Consider the following 7,359-nt stretch of genomic DNA (forward strand, 5'->3'; position numbering starts at 1 on the left):
CAAATGTTGTTGTTGTAGTTGCCTGGTTTTGTTTTTTTTTCTTCTTCATGATCGCTTTATGCTGCTGCTGTTGTTATTTTTCAAAGAGACACAACATTGATGTTGCTTTTGGCCACAAAACTTATGGCATAGCTATTGTCCATGTCTGTGTGTGTAATCTCAAGATTTGTGTGAATAAAACGTTATAATTTGCTTATTATGACCAGCAGTTAGCCTCAAACAATCAGATAAACCATGCTGAAGAAAAAAAAACAACAGATTTCGAATCACAGAAGTTACAAACTGCTACCAGAAGACCATCAAACCATTTGTCTTAAATCTAACCACAATTTGTCTCATTTATCAGCTGCCATTAAATTGAAAACTTTTACAATGACAGCAGCTTGGATAACTACTTCGGGAAATATATGACCAGAAATACGATGACAAAAAACAACAACAAAAACCGATCAACCAAAAATTTAAGTTCAATTTGCAAACCACAATTATTGGTTTTACAAGAGAGTAATTATGGTTTTGTTTCTTTTTATACCCTTCACCACACTGTGGTACAGGGTATTATGTCTTTGTGCATATGTTTGTAACAGGCAAAAGGAAACGAGATAGACACATGGTTCCTTTTGAGAATATGCATAGAATCACTTTCTAAGTCGATTTATGCATGTCCGTCCGTCCGTCCGTCTGTCCGTCTGTCTGTCTGTCTGTCTGTCTGTCCATGTTAAATTGTAAACAAAGTACAGGTCGCATTTATGATCCGAATTGAATGCAATTTGGTATAGGTCACTTATTCGGCCCAAGGACGAACCCTATTGAAATTGGGAAAAATCGGTTCAGATTTAGATATAGCTCCCATATATATTTTAACCGATTTAATGTAAACGGCCCCTATATATCTTTCGATTTGCACGAAATTTGGTACAGCTTAATCATTTAGGTCTAGAATGATGTCTGCCAAGTTTCGTGAAAATCGGTCCAGATTTAGATATAGCTCCCATATATAGTTTCGTCCGATTTCATGTATATGGTGCCCCAAAGTTCCTATATATCTTTTGATTTGCACGAAATTTGGTATAACGTACTGAATTAAGCCTAGAGTGATGTCTGCCAAGTTTGGAGAAAATCGGTCCAGATTTAGATATAGCTCCCATATATAGTTTCGTCCGATTTCATGTAAAAGATGCCCCAAAGTCCCTATATACCTTTCGATTTGCGCGAAATTTGGCATAACGTACTGAATTGAGCTTAGAATGATGTCTAACAAGTTTGGAGAAAATCGGTCCAGATTTAGATTTAGCTCCCATATATAGTTTCGTACGATTTCATGTAAATGGTGCCCCAAAGTCCGTATATATCTTTTGATTTGCACGAAATTTGGCATAACGTACTGAATCAAGCCTAGAGTGATGTCTGCCAAGTTTGGAGAAAATCGGTCCAGATTTAGATATAGCTCCCATATATAGTTTCGTCCGATTTCATGTAAATGGTGCCTCAAAGTCCCTATATAACTTTCGATTTGCACGAAATTTGGCATAACGTACTGAATTAAGCTTAGAGTGATGTCTGCCAAGTTTGGAGAAAATCGGTCCAAATTTAGATATAGCTCCCATATATAGTTTCGTCCGATTTCATGTAAATGGTGCCTCAAAGTCCCTATATAAATTTCGATTTGCACGAAATTTGGCATAACGTACTGAATTGAGCCTGGAATGATGTCTACCAAGTTTCGAGAAAATCGGTCCAGATTTAGATATAGCTCCCATATATAGTTTCGTACGATTTCATGTAAATGGTGCCCCAAAGTCCCTATATATATTTTGATTTGCACGAAATTTGGCATAACGTACTGAATTAAGCCTAGAGTGATGTCTGCCAAGTTTGGAGAAAATCGGTCCAGATTTAGATATAGCTCCCATATATAGTTTCGTCCGATTTCATGTAAATGGTGCCTCAAAGTCCCTATATAACTTTCGATTTGCGCGAAATTTGGCATAACGCACTGAATTGAGCCTAGAATGATGTCTACCAAGTTTCGAGAAAATCGGCCCAGATTTAGATATAGCTCCCACATATAGTTTCGTACGATTTCATGTAAATGGTGCCCCAAAGTCCCTATATAACTTTCGATTTGCACGAAATTTGTCATAACGTACTGAATTGAGCCTAAAATGATGCTAAGTTTCGTGAAAATCGGTCCAGATTTAGATATAGCTCCCTTTTATTATAGATATATTTTAAGTAATTGACGTACTAAGGAACCAATAGAAACAAAACGTTCTGAAATTAGTATAACCTAACCTGTGACAAGTTTGTTTGAAATCGCTTAATATTTGGATAGAGCTTCCATATATATTTTCGACCGATTTCAAGTAAATTGGGCATCAGACTCCTCATGTTAGTCAGATTGACATCAAATTGTGCACAACGCACAAAATTGAGCATACAATTACGTAGTTGCGTTTTCTAGAAGTACAGACATAGCCCAACGGACTTATTTATATTTGTTTGAAGTCGATTAACATACTTTATGGATAGATCTAGGTAGATTCACATTTAGATAAATATTACTTTTTTTCATCCAATTACATGTTAATAGTCCTGTTTAATATACCCATAGTGGTGAAGGGTATCATATAGTCGGCCCCGTCCGACTTTACTACTTTTCTTACTGGTTTTTTATTGAATTTTTGTCAATCTTGTTAGCATTTTCGAATCTTGTTCGTATAACTACATTGATCCTGAAGACATTTTGTGATATACATGTATAATGAATGCTAAGAGAATTAATAATTTTTGGTACGGAGGTGCGCTACAATGAGAACACAAAATACAAAATTACATCCTATTCGGTTGAAAACCTGTCGAAAATCTCCAAAATACCAAATATATTGGGGATTCGTTTTATCGGGGCTATCCTGAAACTTGGGTCAATATTAAAAAATTGTTATTATGTGTTATTGAATGAGAACCCAAAATGTCAAATTACAGCCGATTTGGCTGGACACCCTGTCCAAAATACCCAAAATACCGAGTATTGGGGAGTAGCGTGGGAAATCTTGAAACTTCGATCAACATGAAAAAATTTTGGTACGGAGATGTACCATATAATAAGAACCCAAAATACCAAATTGCAACTAATTCGATTGGGAAAGGTGTACAAAACCCCCCAAAATACCCGAATTTATGGGGGCTATACAACAAAGTGTACCGATATCCTAGGAGTACTAACAATATCTGTGCAAAATTTCAGAGCTATATCTTAAATATGGCGATCTCTATGTTGATTTCAACATACGGACAAGACAAATGGGCTTGCGTAAATCGACATAGAATTTTATTATTATAATATTTATTCTGATCTGTGTGGATCTCCGGTGAATATTTCGATGTGTTGCAAGCGGAATGACAAATACACTCCTCCTTATGGTGCAGGGTATACACAGGTATCCGCTCAATAAATTCGGAATTGAGAATATGAAATTTTGAAATTCTAAAGGATTTTAACTTAGAAGGAATTGAGATGGAGCTCTGAAATTTCGCATTGGGTTGTCTTTTTTCTAAAAGCAGTTCATGTACGAAGATGGTCAATGACGTACTCCCGAATTTTGCGGTATTTTGAGGATTTCGGACACGATCCTCTTTTTCGGATAGTATCATATAACGGTACCTCAAACATTTCGTTGTTTGAGGAGCTGTGGACATGCTTTTCAACCGAATTCGCTGTAATTTGGCTTTGGTTTACGTAGAGGGCACTAAATATCCATGTCAGAAATCATAAATATTATATGAGATTTTAGGGTCTTATTGCCACCAAATTTTCTTGCCAAAAATAATATTATTGGTCAATTTTTTTGGTAACCCTAATAATACTTTTGATATTTTAATTTGAGATGTACAGGAGTTAAAATGAAGTCCGGAAATTGCACCGACGAGTAAAACACCAAACCGAAGGCTTTGTGCAGCACATCCTCCTGTAGAGATGAAGAAGGAAACCTGGTAACAGATACAGACAGCGTGTTGAGGATCTAGAAAAAGCATTTTGAAAGGCTTCTGGTATCAAGAGCCAATAAGAGATGACGATATGGAGTGTATTCCACCTAACCAAGATGAAGTCAGAATAGCAATCAATCGGCTGAAGAATAATAAAGCAGAAGGTGCCGATGGATTACCAGCCGAAGTATTCAAGACCGGTTGTCAGATGCTGGTAAGGATCATGCACCAACTGATTAGTACAATTTGGCTAGAGGAATACATGCCCAATGATTGGAACCTCATCAAACTGTGTCCCGTGCACAAAATAGAAGACAAGACGATATGTGTCAACTATATATCTACACATTTCACCTATTCCGCTCAGAGGTGTTTGGCATTCCTGCAAAATAATACGGCTATTCTGGCACAAGGTCAGCAGTTAAAGTTGGAAAGGACCGACTAAAAGTGCTCGCCAGACCATACTCACACTCTACATGACGCTGATTCTATCCTGATACTGTTTAATAGATCTGAAGCATGCGTACTTGAGTAAGCAGATAAGGCAGCCCTTGGAGAGTTTGAGAGAAAAATTATCCGGAAGATCGATAGGCTGATCTGCGTCGACGGTGAATATCGCCGTCGAATGAACCATATTTGTTCTCGGACATAGACATAGTCAAACTTATCGAGCTGCAGCGCCTAAATTGGCTAGGTCATGTCGTGAGATTGGATGAGGATGGCCCAGCTCAAAAGGCATAGTAAAGCGAAGCAGCAGATGGTTCACGAAGGAAGACCACGAATCCGATGGCAAGATGAAGTCCAAGAAAAAATATCGGAACATGGTCTTTCAAATTGGATAAGGGTGATGATCATTGAATGATTTAAGTCAGTTTTTTCTCTTTCGAGTTGAGCCTAATGATCGAAGTTTTGCAATGAAAATGAAATCCAGGGGAATAACCTTAGTACCCAAAATTGGTTTTCTACAAAACATATTACGTTATATATTTTACCATGTTTAAGGACACAAAGCCGCAAAAAAAAAATTCCAACGTTTTTCCTATTAAGACGAAATTTAGAATACCATATCACATATAACGATATTTGCAGAGTTTAGGAATCTTGATGTATTAAGTATTATTTGGTAACTTATTCATCAGAATCTTTGTAAAAGCGTCTTTTCCAAATACTCCAACTAAATCGTCGTACATAGAGTAACTTCGGGTAATGTGGATCACCATTTTCTTTTTTTGATATTGTGGGCGTAACAACGGTAAAAAATAAAAACAAATTGTTTTCACAGCATGGTAGATTTGTTGGCTAATTATATTCCAGGTCAAAAATTATATATATTTGTCCATAAAAATGTTATTGCATTATATTTCAAAAAGCTCTAAACTGCGAATAAAAATAACTTGGCGGGTAATGTGGACCAGTATGTGTGGGTAATGAGGATCAGTAAGTTAAAGGTAGGTTGTGGATTGGTTGTGATAAATTTCAATTTATTGCACTCCTGGGTAACAATAAATGCAAAAATAAATGGGTTTATGTTTTGGAATAGCCCCCATTTAAGGGTACCACCCCATTTGCGGTATTTTGAAGGTCCTTGCTTCATTATCCAACCGAGGCACCTATAATTTCGGATATCGAGTTTTTAGAGGATAGAATACCTCCTCGCATATTAAATGCGCCCTTGTTTCGAACTCGTCCTCATGAAAATGTCCCACTTTTTTATAGTGGTCCACATTACCCGACATTGAATATTTTTATTTAAAAATAATTATCGTCTTCAAAAATGAATAAAAATGTAAAAATAACCGAAAGTAATTACAGATAAACGTGTATTTTTGTTAAAGAAAACAAGAAAACCACATAACCTCTTTATATTCGAGAAAAACAAAATGTTCGACTATTTTACAAAATCGTTCGACTATTGTGCTAAAAAATTTTCAAGTCACACTTTTAAGATCAGAGCTACATTTTCACCTACTAAATTTTCAACATTGCAATTATTTATTAAAAACCAAGTTTGATGTTTGTTTTCACTAATTAGGAAAACATTTATCAAGGCGGCATTGGCATATTTCAAGCATTTTCTTACATATGGGGGGTGGTCCACATTTGACGCATGGTCCACAATACCAGAAGTTACTCTATTTCCATTATCTTTGGTTGTAAACCACGCTTCACAGTATCAACAGCTCAAATCCCCTCCCAAAAAGACCTTCATATGAACTGAGTCATTGTTGTCGACTTCGACCATGCGTAACAAAAAAGTTGTCATATTTTAGCTAACACAACTTATTATGCTGTCGTGTTGTATTAAACATACAACGACAAACACACGCCACTGATGATGCTGCTGCACTTGCATCATCATCATCATCCATCCACTTCGTTTTCAATTCAATTTGTCTGTAATTTTTACATGGCATCAACTCCAACCGAAGAAGATAGCCAGGCAAACAGATGTCGTTTTATGAAAACATTTTAGCCTTTGTAACAACAACAACAATAACGACGATGATGCTCAATAATAACAACAATAATAATTGCATGTTTAGAGAATTAGGGTTGCTGCTGGGGCTAATGGTACTGCTGCTGGCAGACAATACTGCTGGAGATGTGCTGTAGTTGTTGTTGTTACCACACAACCATAACCGTTTTTTTGTAAAAGCATTTTTTTTTCTTTTTTGGTTTCGTGTTTTGGCTTCTTTAGCCAGCTCAACGAAAAAAAAACACCAGTTACCACTGTCACAACTGCCAGTGTTTTAGCCATAACTGGTGGTGGTCGTACTCTGTCTGCCATGGAAACCCCAGAATCAATGGCAACATATCAGCTGTTCGTTCGTTCATTGAGTCCGTCAGTCAGTTAGTCGATTTTGTTAATTTTAAGAGTTCATTCTCCGCTTTTGTTTTCATTTTATTTTTTTCTCGTCTGATACCGGTGCTGCTGCTGCTGCCGTTGTTGTTAACGACGTTAAGATCGTTTAATGACCCCATTCTCTTTGCCGGTAACCGGTGATGTTTATACCACTGATGTTGTAGTTGTTGTTATTGACAGTGGTGGTGGTGGTTGTTGATACTTTTGCTACTGCTGGTGCTGCTGCTATAGTTTGTGATATGTTACTGTCTCCAGCAGAACAGGTGTATTATTAACTTGTATGAACTCTTTTGTTGCTGGATTATCGTTTTGCCCTCGTGCCATGTGTCGGCATGTCTGTAAGTCAGACTTTGTGATGTGATAGCAAATATTGAAATTCGTGTAAATAATCGAAATTGAAAAGAAAACATAAAGACAAACATAGTTTTCGGCGGGTGATTATGTATTAAAAATAGAATTGCGAATGGAGCCTAAATTCTAAATTTCATAACAATTTTAATCAATTTATT

This window comes from Musca vetustissima, unplaced genomic scaffold (genome assembly GCF_032173495.1).
Source record: "Musca vetustissima isolate MV318-11 ecotype Yass unplaced genomic scaffold, APGP_CSIRO_Mvet_v1 utg6369, whole genome shotgun sequence".
In the NCBI taxonomy this organism is placed as follows: Eukaryota; Metazoa; Arthropoda; class Insecta; order Diptera; family Muscidae; genus Musca; species Musca vetustissima.